Consider the following 23,464-nt stretch of genomic DNA (forward strand, 5'->3'; position numbering starts at 1 on the left):
CCGGATTCAGCTGCCGCTCTACTGAAGATCTTGTCCACTTTGTATAAGGGAGAAGAGGAGGAATTTCTCCGCGTCAACCCTCAGGGTGGATTCTCCATGCACAATCCCCCGAGCTGGGTAAGCGGCCGTATTTACTTGTCCATCCGTTTTGTATTCCCATTGTTAAATATTCAGTCTAACAACTTTAACCCAGGAACTGCGCCGGGCTATTAAGGAAATAAGCAGCCCTCCTCCACAACCCGAGGACCTAGGACGGTCCCTCGACCCGGCCTCTCAAGAGGATCTGGACATATCTGTGGAGCTGGTTGATGGAGTGTTCCATCAATTGAGCGAGGACAACGCCTTGGAGGCCATTACGGCCGATTACCCAGGGTTAATCCTGACGTCCCAGGTACTTGAGATCGAAGTCCCAGTACCCCGAATAGGTGTCCGCCCACTCGTGTTCAGTTTCCTGATTGCAACCAAACTTTACAGGGGAGGTTTTTATGGCGGAAGGCCGAACCAGCGGCGACAAGCCAACGAGGGGGCGTAGGGCCCCGTGGGCCGAAAAGAAGTGCAGTCCGGACCAAGGCGTCAGCGCAAAGGTATGGCGCGCCCCCTTATCCCAGGTGTGATACCTTCGAGGCACATTGACACTTGTGCTCTCTTCAGGACAAAGAGACCTCGCCGGACTATACCCGGAGAGGCTGCCAATCGCGCCTCCACCAGCCAGGCTCCAAAGCCTGGTCCGGAGGCGGAGGTGAACGCAAGGCGCACGCCAGACGCTCCTCCAACGGAGGATGTGGACGGGTTGTCTGCCACCAACTCTGAGGTGGAGAGTGCCATGAACCACAGGCGTCGCCGGACAATTCTTCACGACGCTTGTTTCTCCCAAGGGGCGTTAGATGCCTTCAAATCGGGAGATGCGCACCTCCGTGCCGCTCAAAATGGTCTAGCCAGAGCCACGGAGCAATATATAAAAGACATACGGGTACGAAATTTTTGGTAATTATATATATAGCAGTAGCCCCCGAGACTTGAAACAGTTAAAATAACTGATTTAAGGATCATTTGATATGCAAGTTCTTACAGAAAAGAATTCCCTACTATCCAAGGAGCTGGAAGAGTACAAAGCCCAACTGGAGGCCGCACTAGCCACGGCAGGGGAGCCTAAGGAGACCCCCTCTGGTAATATAAACTTCGAAAGATAAGTATTTTGCGAAGCACGGCTTTGGTGCGAATCTGACAAATGAAATTGCAGATGGCGCCGGATTGAATCCGGAAAGGCAACACATCCTACGCTAGCTAAAGGCTAGTGAGAGGGTGCTATTAAAGGTGATGGGGGAGAAAAACGATCTCCAAGATGCCAACACCAGGCTGGGCGTCGAGCTGAAAGATGTTCCTGCCCAGCTGTCAAACTCCGTGAAGGAGAATCAGCGGCTTCGGCGCGGCATATTTAGTAAGTGCTTGAATGAACCTTTTTAAAGAAAGTTCGGCGGGGAAGTCGACTAACAGAGAAATGTCTGTAGGTGTGCTAACAGGTCGTCCTATAGAGGAGATGCCCGGTTCTATGGGTGACCTTCTTCCCGAGCTCTCGCAACTGCTCGATCGAGTTCGGCAGGCGATGCGAGGCGTCGCCCAGGCCCCGTGGCCATCCGTCTCCATGCCCGAAGGTCTTGGAGAGCTTGTGGAGAAGTTAAGGGAGCACGGCGGCGCTTCTGATTGTGGAAGATATCAGCCTGCCGTCAAGGCGCTAGGGAGGCCTGGGCCATGGTGAAGACGCGGTACGCAAAGGCTGACCCCAACCACATGGCCAAGGTCGGTCCAGTAGGGCCCGATGGGAAGGAGATCCCTGTAAGCTTAGTATACGGCCAAATAGAGTTGGCCGCAAAGTATTCCCAGCAGGACTATAAATTAGACAGCCTGTTAGATGGTATTGAAGAGGAATACAACCAGTCAAAAATAACTATGTAATTTAATTGACATTTATAATGCCTTCTAGCCGGATTGTAGATCATTTGTCATGGCCGACCTTTTCGCTTCAGCCTCGGGACCTGACGGTCCGGAGTGTGTCCGAATTCCCATGCGGTTATATAGGAACCGGGGAATGCATGGAGACCAGGCGTAGGGGTCATTAGGGCATGAAAAGACAAGTGCCCGACTAGGCATGTTATATTACATGGTTAGTAAGAAACATCTTCCAGGGAGAATGGTTCCATTAGGGGTTCCTTTCCCTGGGAGGCATGCCCTAAGGTGCATGTCCATGCTGCGAAAAGAAACGCAGGAAAAACATCTCAGGGCGTATAGATAAAAAAAAGATCATCTTTAGTTCACCGACCGAATATTCCCTTAAGAACGCTAGCTTTCGGCTTCACCCAGTCTGAGGTACACGTCTGGCTGAACCAGCAGTAACAATCGCAGAGGTGCTCCCTTTACCACCTAGCCGAACAATCGGGAACGTAGGGGTAAGCACAGGAGCCAGGCAACCCAGCTTGGCCAAAACTTAAGTCATATCGATGCATATAATGGTGAATAAAAGGTACATGCAGAATTGTGACACATGTGTTGGGCATGAAGCCCGCATGAATAAGATTTTGTTTAAGGAAGCCCCCAGGTTTAATGAGCGTGGATAGCGCGTCACTTTATGAGCCTTTAGAGGCTATAAGAGAGAGAGAAGAAGACAAATGTAAGACAGAAAATATAAAAAATGGACAGAGGAAGGAGACGAACACAGAGTAGATCTACCACGAGATCGGAGAGGCTAAACCCTAGAAGCTAGCCTATGGTATGATTGTTGTTCTGTATGTCGTCCTACGGACTAAAACCCTCCGATTTATATAGACACCAGAGAGGGTTAGGGTTACACAAAGTCGGTTACAATGGTAGGAAATCTATATATCCGTATCGCCAAGCTTGCCTTCCGCACCAAGGAAAGTCCCTTCTGGACACGGGACGAAGTCTTCAATCTTGTATCTTCATAGTCCAGGAGTCCGGCTGAAGGTATAGTCCGGCCATCCGGACACCCCCTAATCCAGGACTCCCTCACAGACAGTATATAAAAAATGGACAGAGGAAGGAGACGAACACAGAGTCCGGCGCTAGGCATAGAATCTTCGGAGACGGGCTGCGTTCCATAGGTTCGGCTCGAGTCGGTTATCCGATGCATCCCGCAGGCGGTACGCTCCACCAGTCAGGACTTGGTCAATTATGAAGGGAGCTTCCCACTTGGGCTTGAGTTTTTCCTTTTTCTTGTCCGGTAGTCGTAGAACTAATTCGCCAATGTTGTAATTTTTTGCCCGTACTTCTCTGCTTTGGTATCTTCGAGCCTGCTGTTGATAGAATGCGGAACGGGCTTTTGCCACGTCACGCTCCTCCTCCAATGCATCCAAGCTGTCCTGCCGATCGAGCTCGGCTTCTATTTCTTCGTACATGCGCACTCGAGGTGAGTCATGAATGATATCGCAAGGCAAAACTGCCTCTGCGCCGTACACCATAAAGAATGGTGTGTATCCGGTGGTGCGATTCGGCGTGGTCCGCAGCCCCCAGAGTACGGAGTCGAGCTCCTCTACCCAGTGCGTGTTAGATTCCTTGAGGGACCACACTAATCTGGGTTTGATGCCGCTCATGATAAGACCATTTGCACGTTTGACCTGACCGTTAGTTTGTGGGTGATAGACGGAAGCATAATCGAGCTTGATGCCCATGTTTTTGCACCAGAGTTTTACCTCGTCGGCCGTGAAGTTCGTGCCGTTATCAGTGATGATGATGTGGGGGACGCTGTAATGGTGTACATCCCCGGATATAAAGTCTATCACCGGTCCAGATTCGGCCATCTTAACAGGCTTGGCTTCTATCCATTTGGTGAACTTATCCACCATGACCAGTAAGTATTTTTGCTTGTGGGTTCCGCCTTTAAGGGGTCCAACCATGTCAAGCCCCCAGACCGCGAAGGGCAAAGTAATGGGGATGGTCTGGAGGGCGGTGGGTTGCATATGGCTTTGGTTTGCAAAGAGCTGGCAACCGGTGCATCGTTGGACTAAGTCCTGAGCGTCTGCCCGGGCCGTCGGCAAATAAAAGCATGTACGGAAGGCCTTGCATACAAGGGACCGGGCTGCAGCGTGATGACCGCCGAGTCCGGCATGAATTTCAGCCAGGAGATTCCGCCCCTCCTCTTCGGAGATGCACCTTTGAAGGACTCCGGTAGTGCTTTTCTTATAAAGCTCTCCCTCGTGGACTCTGTAGGCTTTGGATCGCCGCACTATGCAGCGTGCCTCATTTTGGTCCTCGGGGAGTTCCTGCCTAGTAAGGTAGGCGAGGAATGGTTCTGTCCACGGGGCGATGACGGCCATTATTACATGGGCTGAAGGTGTTATTTCATTGGCAGAGCCTCCGATTGTGTCAGAATGTTCGGTGTCGGTCAGTGCGGTTGGGTCCGGGCTGTTATTGTTCGGCTCCACTTCCCATGCTACAGATGGCTTGAACAGCCTTTCCAAGAAGATGTTGGGGGGACTACATCGCGTTTTGCGCCGATGCATGACAGGACATCTGCCGCCTGATTATTTTCCCGGGCTATATGGTCAAAATTCAAGCCCCTCGAACCAAGCTGACATTTTTAGGACGACGTCGTGGTAAGCTGCCATTTTTGGATCCTTGGCATCGAAGTCACCATTTATTTGGGATATTGCAAGGTTCGAGTCCCCACGCACCTCTAGGCGTTGGATGCCCATGGATACTGCCATCCTGAGACCATGTAAAAGGGCCTCGTATTCGGCTGCATTGTTGGAGTCCGTGTACATAATCTGTGGTACGTATTGAACTGTGTCTCCTGTGGGGGACGTCAAAACGACGCCAGCCCCCAGTCCGGCCAACATCTTGGAGCCGTCGAAATGCATGATCCAATTTGAATATGTGCCGTACTCTTTAGGGAGTTCGGCCTCCGTCCAGTCTGCGACGAAGTCGGCCAAGACTTGTGACTTGATGGCTCGTCGTGGCTTATAAGTTATGTCGAACGGGAGGAGCTCGATGGCCCATTTCGCAATCCAGCCCGTCGCATCACGGTTGTTTATAATATTGTTAAGCGGTACTTCCGAGGCTACTGTTATTGAACACTCTTGAAAGTAGTGTCGTAGCTTCCGGGATGCCATGAATACCGCGTACGCAATCTTTTGATAATGTGGGTACCGTGATTTGCAGGGAGTGAGGATAGTGGACACATAATAGACCGGCTTTTGGAGGGGGAATTTATGTCCGTCCGCTTCTCGTTCGACGACGAGCACTGCACTTACAACCTGATGTGTTGCTGCAATGTATAATAGCATTGGTTCGCCAATGTTTGGCGTGGCCAGGACTGGGTTTGTTGCCAGTATGGCTTTTATTTCATCGAGTCCGGCCGTGGCTGTGTCCGTCCATTTGAAGTGTTCGGTGCGCCGAAGGAGGCAGTAAAGGGGTAGGGCCTTTTCTCCCAAGCGGGAGATAAAGCGGCTTAGAGCTGCCACGCATCCGGTTAACTTTTGTATTTGTTTGAGGTCCTTTGGGATATCTAGTTGCGACAGAGCTCGGATCTTGGCCGGATTTGCTTCAATTCCTCTACCAGATACAATGAAGCCCAAGAGCTTTCAGGCTGGAACGCCGAAAACGCATTTTTCCGGGTTGAGCTTGATGTCGTATGTTCGGAGGTTATCAAATGTGAGCCTCAAGTCGTCTACTAGAGATTCAACATGTCTTGTTTTGACGACCACATCATCTACATATGCCTCCACTGTTTTGCCGATCTGGCTTGCCAGACATGTCTGAATCATGCGCTAATATGTTGCGCCGGCGTTTTTGAGCCCGAAGGGCATCGTGTTGAAGCAGAATGGCCCGTATGGTGTGATAAATGCCATTGTGGCTTGGTCTGATTCTGCCATCTTGATTTGATGGTAGCTAGAATATGCGTCGAGGAAACACAACGAATCGTGTCCTGCGGTAGCGTCGATAATTTGATCGATTCGGGGGAGGGGGAAGGGATCCTTTGGGCAAGCCTTGTTAAGGTCTTTAAAATCAACACACAGGCGCCAGGATTTGTCCTTCTTTGGTACCATCACCAGGTTTGCTAGCCAGTACGGATGTTTTATATCTCTGACGAATCCGGCCTCCAATAGCTTTGCTAGCTCCTCTCCCATGGCCTGTCTCTTAGGTTCAGAAAAACGCCGAAGAGCCTGTTTGACAGGTTTGAATCCTGTTTGGATATTTAAGCTGTGCTCGGCCAGCCTGCGTGGGATTCCTGGCATGTCTGAAGGGTGGCAGGCGAAAATGTCCCAGTTCTCTCGTAGGAACTCTCGCAATGCGGCGTCGACATCACGGTTTAACTGTGCCCCGATGGAAGCTGTTTTATTGGGGTCCATTGGATGGACTTGGAATTTGACTATTTCGTCCATCGGTTTAAAGGAGGTGGACTTGGATCTTTTGTCGAGTACCACCGCGTCCCTATTCACCGTAGAGCGCAGCGCAGTCAGCTCCTCAGCCGCTAGGGCTTCGGATAGTGCCTCGAGGGCCAGTACGGCTGTCTTGTTTTCGGCGCGGAGTGCTATGTCCTGATCACTAGCGAGAGCGATGATCCCATTAGGCCCGGGCATCTTGAGCTTTATGTACCCGTAATGGGGTATTTCTTGGAAGATTGTAAACGCTTCCCGCCCTAGCAGAGCGTGATAACCACTACTGAACGGAGCCACCTGGAACGTGACCTCTTCGGACCTGTAATTATCCGGCGTGCCGAACACCACATCTAGTGTGATTTTTCCTGTACAACGCGCTTCCCGACTGGGGATTATTCCTTGAAAGGTTGTGCTGCTTCACTCAATGCGGTTCCAATCTATTTCCATTTTTTGAAGAGTCTCCTCGTAAATGAGGTTCAATCTGCCGCCGCCGTCCATGAGTACCTTGGTAAGACGAAAGTCGTCCACTATTGGACTGAGGACCAATGCGGCTGGTGCTCGGGCTGTTCGGAATTTAGGTTCATCACTGGCGTTAAAGGTAATAGCCGTGTCACTCCATGGGTTTATTGTTGCTACTTGGTAGACTTCGGCAAGGCCGCGGAGTGTCCTTTTTCGTATATTATTTGATGCGGAAGTCTCGAAGACTGTTAATACCGTATTGGTGTCTCTGGGGTGGCTTTCTGTGGCCTCCGGAATTTGGAGATTTTCGCCAATTTTGGCCACCTGCCGGAGTATCCAACATGCTCTGAGGCTGTGAGTTGGTGTGGCATCCTCTGTACTGTGAATTTAGCAGGGTCCATTAAGCCACCCTTCTAGTACGGTTCCATGCCCTGTAGAGGGTTTTTGCTTTTTAGTGCTTGACCCGCGTGACTGGTGATGATGCACCCTTTTATTTCGGACTGGGTTTGTACTCAGGGCCGGATTGTCCCAAAATTTTATTTCGGTTTTCCAGGCGCTTTCCATCGCGTAGTACTTTCGTACAATGGACGCCAAGTCAGCGAAGCGTCTAATATCACGGTGACTTATGGCGTTGAGTATTCCCTTGTCCGTGCAATTATTGCTGAAGATTGAGATTGCGTCTTCCTCGCGGCAGTCCCTTAGCCTGTTCTTAACCAGGAGGAATCTGGCCCAGTAATGATGTACTGTTTCATCGGGTTCTTGCCTGATTTTGGATAGATCGCTTATGTTGGGGTGGGTGGGTTGAATTAAATCCGAAGCCTCACGCCATCTAAGGCTCAGAGGCCGAGGAATTTCTGAAATCAAAAATTTGGATTCCTGGATGTTGTCTAATGAATCCAGCCCGTCGCTTGACTCTAAGTTCAGGTCTTGAGTGATATCCTCCCCTCCGCGGGTATCCGGCTTGGAGGGATCGGGAATCCGGACGTAGCGAGTCCTTAAGATAGATGAAGGGTCGCCGCGCTGTCCCTCTACCACGGCAACGTGATGGGTGACTTGGGGAGAGTTAATCTCTCTCAGATCGATTTTAGGCCCAATCTGGTCGTAATCCGTAGCGACTCCCAGGGCGGCGAAGCGATCCAAGAGCTCGTTTATGGAGGAAAGCTCTATTGGATCTAACTGCTCGGTGAGTTCTGAGTTGACATGAAGATTGTTTTCGATGGCTTGAGAGGTCATCGTCGGCGCAGAAGCCGAACAGGCGGTCATAAGAAAGCCACCTAACCGGAGGGTTTGGCCGACAGCCAAAGCTCCCTTAGCAATGGTGCCGTCTTTAAAGACGGGATGAGGCATCCTTCCTGATGGCGACGACATAGAGGAACTCTCAATGAAAGCACCAATGTCGGTGTCAAAACCGGCAGATCTCGGGTAGGGGGTCCCGATCTGTGCGTCTAGGCTGGATGGTAACATGAGACAAGGGACACAAAGTTTTACCCAGGTTCGGGCCCTCTCGATGGAGGTAAAACCCTACGTCCTGCTTGATTAATATTGATGATATGGGTAGTACAAGAGTAGATCTACCACGAGATCGAGGAGGCTAAACCCTAGAAGCTAGCCTATGGTATGATTGTTGATGTGTATGTTGTCCTACGGACTAAAACCCTTCGATTTATATAGACACCGGATAGGGTTAGGGTTACATAGAGTCGGTTACAATGGTAGGAGATCTTCATATCCGTATCGCCAAGCTTGCCCCCTAATCCAGGACTCCCTCATTAGCACTGGGAGAACTACTGAGATTGTGCCCCGGTTCAGCTGGGCTAAGCACCTCATTAGAGAAAGCTAAAACTGACTGTCATGATAAGGCAAGAGACTGGTCTCTGTTGGAGAGGTTTCGAGTCCCTAAAGACTTATGCCGCTTAGAGCGAGGAGTCGGCTTTGTCCGACTTAAGGTGTGTATAGCGCCCCGAATTCGGCCTTCCGAATACTAGGGGCTTCGCCAAAATTAAAAATTATAGAATTCTATGGCTAAGTGAGAGTGATAAAGCATTATAGTCCGATTGCCTTGTTCGTTGTGCTGAGCACCTCCCTCGAAGGACCCAAATATGGGAACAAGAGTGCTCAGGTTTATCCCGAACACCCCAGCACTCGTGGCATGGGGGCAAAAGCCGACGACTAGACATCTCTCAGATTTGATAAACAGCCAAACATAAGGTAATATTTAAAATTCAAACAAGCATTGCATAGCGCATATGAACAAGTTTTCATACCACATGATCACACGAGCAAGTTCATTCAAATATTACATCCTTCGCACACTCATCCGCTACAAGACGGGCACCCTTTAGGACACCCTCATAGTACATCTCAGGGTGGCGATGCTCCTTGCCCTGCGGCGGCCCCTCCTTCACCAGCTTCTCGGCGTCCATCTTGGCCCAGTGCACCTTTGCACGGGCAAAAGCCCAGCATGCACCTTCGATGCAGACGGACTGCTGGATGACTTCCAGCCGAGGGTAGGCATCTACAAGCCGCCCCACCAGGTCGAAGTAGCTGTTGGGAAGGGCTTCACCAAGCCACATCCGGACTATAAAGCCCTTCATGGCCTGTTCGGCCGCCTTGTGCAGCTCGACCAGTTGCTTCAGCTGGTCGCTCACAGGCATCGGGTGTTCGGTCCAAGTATACTGAGACCAGAACATCTTCTCCGTCGAGCTTCCCTCCTCGGCCTGGTAAAACTTTGCGGCATCCGACACACTTCGGGGAAAATCTGTGAATGCTCCTGGAGAGCTCCGGATTCGGGTAAGTAACAAGTAATTTACTTTCACATGCTTGCTTTGCATATTGAATGCCTTACCCGCCGCTATCTTCCTCATCGCCTCAATCTCCCAGAGGGCCTTGTGGGCTTCATCCTTGGCATTCTTTGCGCTCTCAAGGGCCGCGGCAAGCTCAGACTCTCGCGTCTTCGAGTCAAGCTCCAACGCCTCGTGCTTCGTCACGAGAGGTTGGAGTTCTTGCTGCACCTTGCCCACCCGCTCCTCTTGCTTCTCCCCCTCGGTGCGCTCCTTGGCCGCTTTGTCTTCGGCCTCAGACAGTGCTTGCTTTAGGGTCGTCACTTCGGTCGTGGCCCCTGGCAAATTCATGATGATCCTGTCATTCTACAATCGCATATTTTTTGTATATATATATATCTATAGACAAGGTATTACTTACCTCTGTTCTGCTCTAGCTTCCTCTTGGCAAGGCCGACCTCCTTCTCGGAACCCTAAAGGTCCTGCTTCAGTGCGGCAACCTCCGCAGTCAGTGCGCCAGAGGTCAGCAGCGAATACTACATACGCATATAGACATACTTATATTAGACTCCTGCGGATATTATTTGATCCTCTATTCAGCTTTTCTTTGTGAACACAAAACAGAGCATCAGGGGCTACTGTCTATGCGGTAATATTTTTAATATATTTTAAATACTTACCTCAAAACCTGTTAAAAGGTTGGCACAGGCTTCAGTCAGTCCGCTCTTGGCGGACTGAACCTTCTTGATCACCGCACTCATAATAGTGCGGTGCTCTTCGTCGATGGAAGCGCCGCGAAGCGCTCCCAGCAGGTTCTCCGGTGCCTCTGGATGGACAAAGGTCACCGGCACAGGCGTCTTACCCCTTTTTGAAGGGAGCCGCCTGCCTGAGTCCGGAACCGTTGGAGGTTCCGGCGCGGTGTCCGGCTGAGAGCCGAACTTGGAGCCCCCGGGAGCCTTGCTCCCTTTGCTCTTGTAGTCCAGAAGGTCGCCTTGAGGCACCTTCGGGATTGTCTCCCCCTGGCTCGGTGCCCCTTGAGACAATACCTCGGCATTGTCCGTAGGGCAAGGGGAGGAGGCGGTCGGAAGTGGATCGCTATCCATATCCGACGAATCCAACGAGCCGTCCGATGAGGATACGTCGACACGGGCTTGGGGCAGTCTGCATAATCATATTCGGCGTCAAGAGAAGCAGTGCGACAAAGGTATGCTATGAGTTACTCTGGTATCCGAATACTTACGACTTTGCCAGGGGCTTGGCCCTGAGCAGCCACTCGTCTTCGCCTTCGGCGGCGGTGGTGGAGCAGTCCGGAAGGAGAGTCCTTCCTTTCTTGGACCCTTCGGCCTCCCCGGTTGGGGCGGCCTTCCTCTTCATGTCTCCCCCGGCTAGAGGGGGAGCATCTTCATCTTCCTCCTCATCTTCATGGGAGGAGTGCGTCACGGAGTTATCGGACGATGAGTCCGATACCACCTGGCACCGGGAACTCTTTCGGGTTCCCTTGGCCTTCTTCTTGGTCTTCTCCAGCACCTTATAAGGAGCCGGAGTTAGCATCTCCGTCAGGAGAGCGTCCGCGGTGTCTTCGGGCAGGGGGGCCGGACAGTTGATCTACTCCGATGCCTCCACCCAGTCCTGTTAAAGGCATGAGAGCGCAGACCCCACACATGGTTAAGCTATGGGAAATAAATACCCTACCAAATGTATAGAACTTACCAGATTCGTAGGGCGCTTCGCGCTAAGCCCGCGTCCTCGATGAGAGAGGGATGGACCTCGACGCCCTTGAACAGCACCCTCCAGACGTCTTTGTGCATCGTGTCGAAGAGCTCGCTTAGAGTCTGGTGCCGGCCCGAGTCGAACTCCCATAAGTTGAAATCCCGTTGCTGACACAGGAGGATCCGGCGGAAGAGCATGACTTGGACTATGTTGACAAGCTTAAGTTTCTTGCTTGTCATCTTCCGGATACATTTCTGGAGTCCGTCCAGCTCCACCGACGAACCCCACGATAGGCTCTTCTCCTTCCAGGAAGTGAGCCGCGTGGGGATTCTAGATCGAAACTCGGGGGCCGCCACCCAGCTAGTGTCGTACGGCTCGGTGATGTAGAACCACCCCGATTGCCACCCCTTTACGGTCTCCACGAAGGAGCCCTCGAGCCATGCAATGTTGGGCATACCTTAGCCTCTATCATTTTCCCACCATGGCTCCGCCGCATTCCGCTTGTTGGCCGCCTACAACCTTCGGCTTGATACTGAAGGTCTTCAGCCATAGGCCGAAATGGGGCTGGATGCGGAGGAAAGCCTCGCACATGACGATGAACGCCGAGATGTTGAGGATGAAGTTTGGGCCAATATCGTGAAAGTCCAACCCATAATAGAACATGAGGCCGCGGACAAATGGATGGAGGGGAAACCCCAGTCCGCGGACGAAGTGGGGGAGGAAGACCACCCTCTCGTGAGGTTCTGGGTAGGGATGACCTGCCCCGCGGCTGGCAGCCGGTGCGCGATGTCCGCGGCTAAGTATCCGGCTCCGCGCAACTTTTTGATGTGCCCCTCCGTGACGGAGGAGGCCATCCACTTGCCTCCCGCTCCGGACATGTTTTGGAGAGAGTTGAGGAGGAGGATGCGGACTTGGGCACTGGAGATCGAGTGCGTGGGAATGGATGAGCAAGGAGGAAGAAGGCATGGGTATAAAAAGGTGATATCTTATCCCTTTATAAGGGAGGACTAAACTATGCGCCCCCACTAGCCTGGTAAAACTCACATATCCCCCAAGCGCCGTAATTGATGGTGCGGTTGGGTTACCCACGTCCGTATTGATGAGAATCCCGCAATAAGGGGAACACGATCTCTGCTTCGACAAGACATGTCAAGAAACCGCCTCGCGTTATGTGCGGGGCTGGTTAAAGAAAAATGGTTTGAATAATTACCGGGCCATGGCATGATGTCATGCTCCCAAAACGTGTCAGCAGATTGGATTTGTGGAAATATTATTCTCTCTATGGTGGTATGTGGAACTTATTTTGCAGGGTCGGACACTATCCTTGTATTCAAACTCTTCTGTGGTGTATTCGGAGGAGGAACCCGCCTTGCAATGCCGAAGACAACACTGCGTGCCAGACTCACCATCATTGAAGCCTGGTTCAGGGGCTATTGAGGGAGTCCTGGACTAGGGGGTCTCCGGACAGCCGGATTATATCCTTTGGCCGGACTGTTGGACTATGAAGATACAAGATTGAAGACTTCATCTCGTGTCTGGATGGGACTCTACTTGGCGTGGAAGGCAAGCTAGGCAATACGGATATGTATATCTCCTCCTTTGTAACCGACCTTGTGTAACCCTAGCCCCCTCCGGTGTCTATATAAACCGGAGGGTTTTAGTCCGTAGGACAACATACAATCACACCATAGGCTAGCTTCTAGGGTTTAGCCTCTCCGATCTCGTGGTAGATCATCTCTTGTAGTACACATATTATCAAGAATAATCTAGCAGGATGTAGGGTTTTACCTCCATCAAGAGGGCCCGAACCTGGGTAAAACATCGTGTCCCCTGCCTCCTGTTACCATCCAACTTAGACGCACAGTTCGGGACCCCCTACCCGAGATCCGCCGGTTTTGACACCGACACTAGCCCCCTCCGGTGTCTATATAAACCGGAGGGTTTTAGTCCGTAGGACAACATACAATCATACCATAGGCTAGCTTCTAGGGTTTAGCCTCTCCGATCTGGTGGTAGATCAACTCTTGTACTACACATATTATCAAGAATAATCAAGCAGGACGTAGGGTTTTACCTCCATCAAGAGGGCACGAACCTAGGTAAAACATCGTGTCCCCTGCCTCCTGTTACCATCCGCCTTAAACGCACAGTTTAGGACCCCCTACCCGAGATCCGCCAGTTTTGACACCGACATTGGTGCTTTCATTGAGAGTTCCTCTGTGTCGTCATCATTTGGCTTGATGGCTCCTTCAATCATCAATAGCGATGCAGTCCAGGGTGAGACTTTTCTCCCCGGACAGATCTTTGTATTCGGCGGCTTCGCACTGCGGGCCAACTCGCTTGGCCATCTGGAGCAGATCGAGCGTTACGCCCCTGGCCACCAGGTCGGATTTGGAAGCTTAAACTACATGGCCGATATCCACGAAGACTTGATCTTTGACGGATTCGAGCCCCTGCCTAGTGCGCCACACGGTCACGATGAGCATGATTTAGCTCTGCCATCGGACAGTGTTTAGGAGATCGCGCCGGCACCCGCTCCGACCCTCAATTTGGAGCCAGTTGCGCCATCCATGGACGGGTGGATAGACCCTGCCACGAAGGTCGTATCCTCAGCGGCGATCGAGCCGAGTATCGACCATACCCTTCACGAGAGCCGTGACGCCGAATTGCCGGATTCTTCACCGGCCACGGACTCCGAACCGCTTGCGCCCGTGCCTATCGAATCTGACTGGGCGCCGATCATGGAGTTCACCTACGTGGATATCTTTCAGCACTCGCCCTTCGGCGACATAATGAACTCATTAAGGTCTCTCTCCCTATCAGGAGTGTCCTGGCCGAACTATGTTTTGCAGGATTGGGATGCGGATGACGAAGAAATTCGCCGCCCACCCACCACCCACTTAGTAGCCACTGTCAACAATTTGACCGACATGCTCGACTTCGACTCTGAAGACATCGATGGTATGAATGACGATGCGGGAGACGAAGAGGAACCACTGCCCACAGGGCACTGGACAGCCACCTCATCATATGATATATACATGGTGGACACACCCAAAGAAGGCAATGGCAACGAGACAACAGAGGATGACCCCTCCAAGAAACAACCCAAGCGCCGACGTCAGCGGCGCCGCTCTAAGTCTGGCCAAAGCAAAAGCGGTGACACCGGCACAAGAGATAATAGCACTCCGGACAGTGCCGAAGACGACAACAATCCCCTCTAGCAAGATTTAGAGCAGGAGGATGGAGAAGCCAGCCCTCCCGAGAGAGCGGCAGATGGAGAGGCGGAGGATGATAATTACATGCCTCCATCCGAAGACGAGGCAAGCCTCGACGATGATGAATTTGTCATGCCTGAGGATCCCGTCGAGCAAGAGCGCTTCAAGCGCCGGCTTATAGCCATGGCAAATAGCCTTAAGAAAAAGCAGCAGCAGCTTCAAGCTGATCAAGATTTGCTAGCTGATAGATGGACTGATGTCCTTGCGGCCGAGGAATATGAACTCGAACGCCCCTCCAAGAGTTACCCAAGGTATAGGTTGCTACCCCGACTGGAGGAGGAAGCACTAAAACCTACATCTCCAGCATATGACGCGGCTGATCGGCCACCTCGTGGCCGCGACAGAGAGGCATTTCAGCCAAAAGCTCAGCCCGCACCCCGACGCCACTCAAATAAAAATGTCAAGGCACGGGGAAACGCGCTAGACCTGCGAGACATATTGGAGGACAAAGCAAAACACGGAAGGTCGATCTATGGATCATGAGGTAGCGCCACCACGCGGGACGATAACCGTCACACCGGATACAGTAAAAGTAAATCCTGCCGGGCCGAACACAGTGGACAAGACTCATTTGAGCCGCGTCGCGACATAGCCCAGTACAGAGGCGCCGCACACCCCCTATGCTTCACAGATGAAGTAATGGATCATCAGATCCCAGAGAGTTTCAAACCCATAAATATAGAATCATACAACGACACAATAGATCCTGCGGTATGGATCGAGGACTTCCTCTTGCACATCCACATGGCCCGCGGTGACGATCTACGCGACATCAAATACCTCCCACTTAAACTCAAAGGACCAGCTCGGCATTGGCTCAACAGCCTGCCAGCAGAATCCATTGGCTGTTGGGAAGATCTGGAAGCCGCATTCCTCGACAACTTGGAGGGGCACTTATGTGTGACCCCCAGATGCCGATGACTTGAGCCACATAATTCAGCAGCAAGAGGAATCGGCCAGGCAATTCTGGACATGGTTCCTGACAAAGAAAAATCAAATCGTTGACTGTCTGGATGCAGAGGCCCTAGCAGCTTTCAAGCACAACATCCGCGACGAGTGGCTCACCCGGCACCTTGGCCAGGAAAAGCCAAAATCCATGGCAGCCCTCACAACACTCATGACCCGCTTTTGCGTGGGAGAAGACGGCTGGCTGGCTCGCAGCAATAACATATCAAAGAACCGCAGTACCCTAGATACCAAGGATAGCAATGGTCGGTCACGTCGCAACAAACATAAGCTCCGCGTCAATAGTGATAATACCAAGGATACGACAGTCAATGCCAGATTCAGAGGCTCTAAACCCGGTCAGCGGAAAACGCCATTCAAAAGAAGCACTCCGGGCCCGTCCAGTTTGGATCGTATACTCGATCGCCCGTGTCAAATACACGGCACCCCCAATAAGCCAGCCAACCACACCGAGGGAGTCCTGGATTAGGGGGTCTTCGGACAGCCGGACTATCTCTATTGGCCGGACTGTTAGACTATGAATGTACAATATTGAAGACTTCGTCTCGTGTCTGAATGGGACTCTACTTGGCGTGGAAGGCAAGCTAGGCAATACGGATATGGATATCTCCTCCTTTGTAACCGACCTTGTGTAACCCTAACCCTCTCCGGTGTCTATATAAACTGAAGGGTTTTAGTCCATAGGACAACAATCACAACATACAATCATACCATAGGCTAGCTTCTAGGGTTTAGCCTCTCTGATCTCGTGGTAGATCTACTCTTGTACTACCCATATCATCAATATCAATCAAGCAGGACGTAGGGTTTTACCTCCATCAAGAGGGCCCGAACCTGGGTAAAACATTGTGTCCCCTGCCTCCTGTTACCATCCGGCCTAGACGCATAGTTCGGGACCCCCTACCTGAGATCCGCCGGTTTTGACACCGACATTGGTGCTTTCATTGAGAGTTCCTCTGTGTCGTCGCCGTTAGGCTTGATGGCTCCTACTATCATCGATAGCGATGCGGTCTAGGGTGAGACTTTTCTCCCCGGACAGATCTTCGTATTCGGCGGCTTTGCACTGCGGGCTAATTCGCTTGGCCATCTGGAGCAGATTGAAAGCTACGCACCTGGCCATCAGGTCAGATTTGGAAGTTTGAACTACACAGCCGACATCCGCGGAGACTTGATCTTCTACGGATTCGAGCCACAGCTGGGCGCGCCGCACTGCCATGATGGGTATGACCTAGCTCTGCCGCCAAACAGTACCCCAGAGGTCGCGCCCGCATCAGCTCCGACCCTTAGCTCGGAGCCAACTGCGCCAATCGAGGATGGGTGGTTAGACACCGCCTCAGGGGCTGCAGTCTCAACGGCGATCGAGCCGAACACCAGCATAATTCTCTGCGTAGCCCGTGACTCCAAGGTGCCGGACTCTTTTTCTGACTCCGAACCGCCCGCGCCCCCGCCACTCGAATCAGATTGGGCGCCGATCATGGAATTCACCGCCACGGATATCCTTTAGCACTCACCCTTCGGCGACATTCTGAATTCACCAAGGTCTCTCTCTTTGTCAGGAGAGCCCTTGCCGGATTATGGCCAACAGGATTGGGATGCGGATGACAAAGAAATTTGACGCCCACCCACCACCCACTTAATAGCCACTGTCGATGACTCAACCGACATGCTCGACTTCGACTCCGATGACATCGACGGTATGTACGGCGATGCGGGAGGCGAAGAGGAACCACCGCCCACAGAGCGTTGGACGTCCACCTCATCATATGTCGTATACGTGGTGGACACAACAAAAGAAGACGACGACGAGGAACGGAAGGATGCACCGAAGGCTTGTTCCCTTGAGAAGCAGTCAAAGTGGCGGCTCAAGCGCCGCCCCAAATCCCGTCTTGGCAGAAATAACGATCATACAGACCCAGTGTTGGAGCAGGGCGAACCACTGCCGGACCACGGCAATACGAAGAATCAAACCGAACAAACCAATTCTGTCAAAGATAATAGTCCGGACGACATAACGCCGGACAGGCACCCGGAGCAGCAGAATGCCCGTCAAAGGCTTGTTGCCACCGCGAGGAGTCTGAAAAATCATAAGCAAAGGCTCAAGGCTGCACAGGACACACTCCAAATCAGATGGAGTAAAGTACTCAACACAGCAGCGAAGTACGGCGGCAATCGCCCCACCAAGGGCTACCCAAAGCGGAAGTTGCTACCTGAATTCGATGAGGAGACCTCAGAACACCCACAACCAAAAATCAAAATGGCCACCTGGCCGGATAGACGACCTCACGGCCAACATAGAGCGGCAAACAACGCCACTCACAAGCCAATACGCGATCCATGCGAGGGCTCGCACCAAAAGGACGGCGCAACCAGATCCATCTATGGACCACGCAAGCGCGCCCCAGCATACGATGTAACTCAATAAACATCTGCACAACGCGGTACACCCAGATATAGGGGTGCCGCACACCCCCTATGTTTCACCGATGAGGTGCTGGACCATGAATTTCCAGAGGGATTCAAACCCGTAAACATAGAGGCATACGATGGAACAACAGACCCTGGGGTCTGTATCGAGGACTATATCCTCCATATGCACATGGCTCGGGGAGATGATCTCCACACCATTAAGTATTTACCCCTCAAACTCAAAGGGCCAGCTCGGCACTGGCTTAAGAGCCTCCCCGAAAGCTCCATGGGAAGTTGGGAAGAGCTCGAAGACGCCTTTCGGGCAAAATTTCAAGGGACTTATGTCCGACCTCCGGACGCGGATGATTTGAGTCATATAACTCAACAGCCCGGAGAGTCAGCCCGAAAGCTTTGGAACATGTTTCTTACTAACAAGAACCAAATTGTCGACTGTCCGGACACCGAAGCCTTGGCAGCTTTTAAGCATAGCGTCTATGACGAATGGCTTGCCAGACACCTCGGCCAAGAAAAGCTGAGAACAATGGCAGCATTAACAAGCCTCATGACCCGCTTTTGCGCGGGTGAGGATAGCTGGCTAGCCAGATGCAGCACCAGCGACCCTAGTACATCCAAAGTTAGAGATGGAAACGGGAAATCATGGCGCAACAGCAATAACAAACGCCGGAATAAAGAAGATAGCACGAAGAGCACGGTAGTAAACGCCGTATTCAAAACCTCTCGGCCAGGTCAGCAAAAGCCGCCCTCTAAAGGCGCCAGAGACGAACTGTCCAACCTAAACAAAATTCTGGACCAAATATGTCAGATCCATAGCACCCCTGGTAAACCCGCTAATCATACCCACAGAGAATGTTGGGTCTTCAAGCAGTCCGACAAGCTCAACGCCGTACACAAGGGGGAGGATACACCAAGCGAAGACGAGGATGAGCCTCTCAAGCAAGACACTGGGGAACAAAAGAAGTTTCTACCAGAAGTCAAAACAGTAAACATGTTAAACGTGATCAAGGGGAGAAACAAAATGGCACTCCCAGAAAAATATGCCCAAAGGCATATCACCGCGGAGTCCTGCCACTGGTCGTCTCAACCGATCACTTTCGACCATCGTGATTACTCAGCAAGTATCCGGCGTGCAGGATGGGCTGCTCTGGTATTAGACCCAATAATTCATGGATACCACTTCACACGAGTCCTGATGGATGGTGGCAGCAGTCTCAACCTGATATACCAGGATACAATTCGCGAAATGGGGATAGACCCAACGAAAATTTGCCATAGCAATACTACCTTTAAAAAGGAGTAATGCCAGGCCCAGGGGCTCATTGCACGGGCTCCCTGCTACTAAAGGTTATATTCGGCTTCCCCGATAACTTCTGTAGCAAACATTTAACCTTCCACATCACTCCGTTCCAAAGTGGCTATCAAGCACTACTTGGACGCGAAGCTTTTGCTCGCTTTAATGCAGTGAACGGAAGTATTAAGCGATCTTTGCGCGCCGAAGAGAATGCGACTGCCTTGGCAGCCGCACACTAAAAACGGCCTCACCAACTAAAGCATTTGATAGGTCGTCAAGACCACGGACGCGGTTAGACGAGTCCGGCACTGCTATATGTAATTTGTACCGGATTGATGGCCACACCCCTATTACAAATACAAGGGGCTCAACGCGCGCAGACAAGTGGCAATTTCTACTCATTTTTAGTTATACATGGTTTCTTTAAAAACTATCTTTTTGCAAGACAACTTTTTCACCTAAGTTCCTCTCTTTTATAGATGATCATCGTGCTACACCCGTCCAGGATACGGCACAACAGAGACACAGGCGCAGACGTGCAGCAGGGACCCGCTCCAAGGATTCTTTTTAGATTAAGACCCTGCGTAAACCTTTTTTACTGTCTCTTGTTGATACACATCCCTCGAATTCTCAGTACAATTGAGAAGGATGCTGACGTCTTGGCATGTGGCCATGTCAGAATAATGCACGTACCTGGACACAAGGGGCTTCTTACAAAGGGCACTATTTAGGCCCGATTTATACCATAAAGACCGAATACCTCAGGGAGTGTTCGGCGTCGTGAGTTTGGCCTTATATGCATCAGCTCCGAATCATTGTCTTTGGTAAAATGTTGGGTTTGCCCGGCTCCTGTGTTTTGGTGCCTTACGTTCCGCTTTATCGGCTAAGGCCGAACCAGGAGAACTACTGCGATTGTGCCCTGGTTCATCCGGATGAGCAGCTCAGTAGAGAAAGCCGAAAACTGACTGTCATGATATAACGTGAGACTGGTCAACCACTCGATGACCTATCGGAATGTTAGAATTCCTCCGCCTTAACGAAGGGCCGTTTTCCGTCCAGAAATGTACGCACCCCGAGATCGAGAGAGTGCGGAGCCACCAGGGGCTATCTAGTAGCCCCACTGTCAAACTCCTATGGCTAAGTGAAAGTGTTAAAGCATTATAGTCCGGTTGCCTCGTTCGCTGCGCTATCACCCCCTTAATAAGACAATGACTTTGGGTTAAGTGTGAACACACGTTTTTTGCGAGCACCTCCTCATTATATGCGTGGGGGTTGAAGCCGACGACTGCAATCTTTCAGGTTATATACATATATACACAAACGGCCGCACAGGAGGCATCACATTACTTTCCGGCAAAAGTATAAATACAGCCTTACTATATTTCATAAAAACATTGTTTTTACAATGGGAATACATGTCATTCAAACATAATATTCTTCAAGAACTGGGACTCTATCAAACGAGCACCCTCAAGAACCTCTTCAAAATAGTGCTCGGCAGCTACTCGGCCTATGGCCGAACCTCGCGCCGCAACAGTGGTAGCATCCATCTCCGCCCAGTATGCCTTGACACGGGCAAAGGCCATCCGCGAGCCTTCTATGCACGCCGACCTCTTCATCGCATTGATGCGCGGCACCGCATTAAGGAACTGCTGCACTAAGCTGAAATAGTTGTTCGGCTTCGGCTTCTTCGTCCACAAATGATCTACAACAGACCTCATGGCGAGTCTGGACAACCTATTAAGTTCGGCCCGTTCGGCTAGCTGATCAGTCAAGGGAAGCGGGCGCTCTGGAACGTTGAATTGCAACCAGAATAGCTTGTCCACTTCACGATTGGATTAATGTTGGAAGTATTCGACCGCATCGACAACACTCGCCGCCAAGTCCATATATGCGTCTGCCGAACTCCACAGCTGATCCATAGGGGCATACCGCGGATCTCCGAACTTCCTCCGCAGCAGAAAGGGCGTCCCAGCCGCAATATCCCCGGATTCACGCAGCTCCTCCTTCTTTGCCCTCATAGCAGAGCGACTGTCTTTGGTCGCCATAGTGGCCTTCTCAAGGCCCGTTGCCTTCACTCTGTTCTCTTCTTCAAGGAACTTGCAACGGTCGGCAGTGCCTTTTAATTCTATGGCCATCTTGGCCATATTTGTCACACCCTAGCTAGTTCATGCATTAGAGTGCTTGCATCATGTTTAAATTTTCCAGAAAGGTGAAATGGGGATGACAGAACCCCCAGCACCCCCTTAAACCAACTAGGGTTTACTAAAATTGGTTTCAATGAACCCAAAATGCCTTCACAAAATGTTCATCATTTCTGGTTTGGGCTAAAACCCCTGGCAAAAATGGTGCACTCTTTTCTAGGACATTCTGGATTTTTGGATTAAATCATAAGTATTTGAATTTGGGCATTTAAATACTATAAAATATTTTAAATGCCCAAACAATTCTGGATTTAAGTGAGGGCTGTTAGGAATAATCCCAACAGAGCCCACAATTATTTTCAGGATTTTTGGAAACGTTTTAGTATTTCTAATAAAGCCCTAAAGTTATAGAATAAATAAAAAAGAAAACAGAAAGCAGAAAGAGAAAGGCTTACCTGGCGCCCACCTAGCAGGCCCACCTGCCGGCCCAGCCCAGCCACCGCTCCAGCGAGCTGCTTGGCTTGGCCAGGCAGGCAGGCAGGTGCTCGACGCTGTCGTCTGCGCACGCCACGCAGCTGCCCGCCGCCCTGCTTCCTCCCCTCGCAGTGCTGCCGCCCTGGATCGGTCACACACCTCTCCCCCGAGCTCGTAGACACGCCTCTCTCTCCCCAGCTCCGCTCCCTCGCTCCCCCGAAGCCATGGCCGACGCAACCGCCGCCGTCTCACCGCCGTAGCCGTAGCCACCGTCATCCCCGTGCCACATCACCGTGTCCACTAGCTCCGCCGTCGTCGACTACGTCGAGCAGGCTGAGCCCCGAGCACTCGCCCGCCCTGGAGTCGCCGCTGACCCCGTCTCCCCCAACTTCGTCTGCCGAGATCGCCATCGTCACCCCGCTCAGCTCCGGCCTTCCCCGAGCCCACTTCGACGCTTGCTGCAACCACCGTGAGCCCAGCTTCGTCCTTCCCCTCTCCATTAAACCCCTCCTGCACCGTGTGCACCGCACCACGCTCACCCGAGCACCTGCCGCCGCCGAGCTCGTTGCCAACGTGACTCCGGCCACCCACTGGCCACACCATTGCGACCAACGCACTCACCGCACCCATAGGAGCCTGTAGCACCATTCCACGCGCCTCGCCGTGCCCTGCAGCCTCGGTTTCGACCTCGCCCGAACTCCGGCGGCCGCCAAGGTCGTCGCCGGTGACGTTTTCGGCCACCCTAGCTCCACCCACTGCCACCACTTGATGCGGCTTGCTCCCAGCTATGCGTAGATGCTCTCTGCTGTCGTTTTGGTCGCCGGAGCACGAAACCCGCAGCCCTCCGCCGCGTCTGGCCTCGCCGGCGAGTTGACCCCGTTTGACCCATGTGGGCCCAGGTTGACTTCCCCCCTGAGCCTATGACAGGTGGGGCCGGCCTATTAATTAGGTTAGAATTAGTGCTAACTAATTTCAGTTACACTGACATGTGGGCCTAGGCCCCACTGACAGTTAGTTAGTACTAACTTAATTCTGTTAGTTAGCTGAGACACTGACAGATAGGGCCCACCAGTCAGGTTTGACCTGGGCTGGTGCCTTTGACTCCCCGACGTCACAGTGACGCAGTGCTGATGCAATTACTCATTTTTCTGGATTTATTCTTATATAGGAAATTCCAGACAATAGCCTAAACTTCTAAAAATCATAGAAAATCAACCATAGCTCCAAATCAAACAAATTATATATGAAAAATGATCAGAAAAATTCAATCTATCCATCTGTAATGGTTTCATGCATGACAAAACATTTTAACCTTGCTGTTTAGGTGAAACAAGCTAATACACTTATTATGCATAAGAGCTTAAGCTTTCATTTGAATCTTTGATTGAAATGGACCCATTTAAACTTGTTTCACATTGCATTAGGCAGGACACATCATTTTGCCATGTCATAGCATGCATCATATTGTTCCATATTGCCATGTGTTGATTATACTCTGTGGTGTCTTTCGTGGTAGGTTCTGCCTCCGAGGATATGTCCGAGTATC

This window comes from Triticum urartu, chromosome 5, assembly GCF_003073215.2.
Source record: "Triticum urartu cultivar G1812 chromosome 5, Tu2.1, whole genome shotgun sequence".
NCBI classification, from domain to species: Eukaryota; Viridiplantae; Streptophyta; class Magnoliopsida; order Poales; family Poaceae; genus Triticum; species Triticum urartu.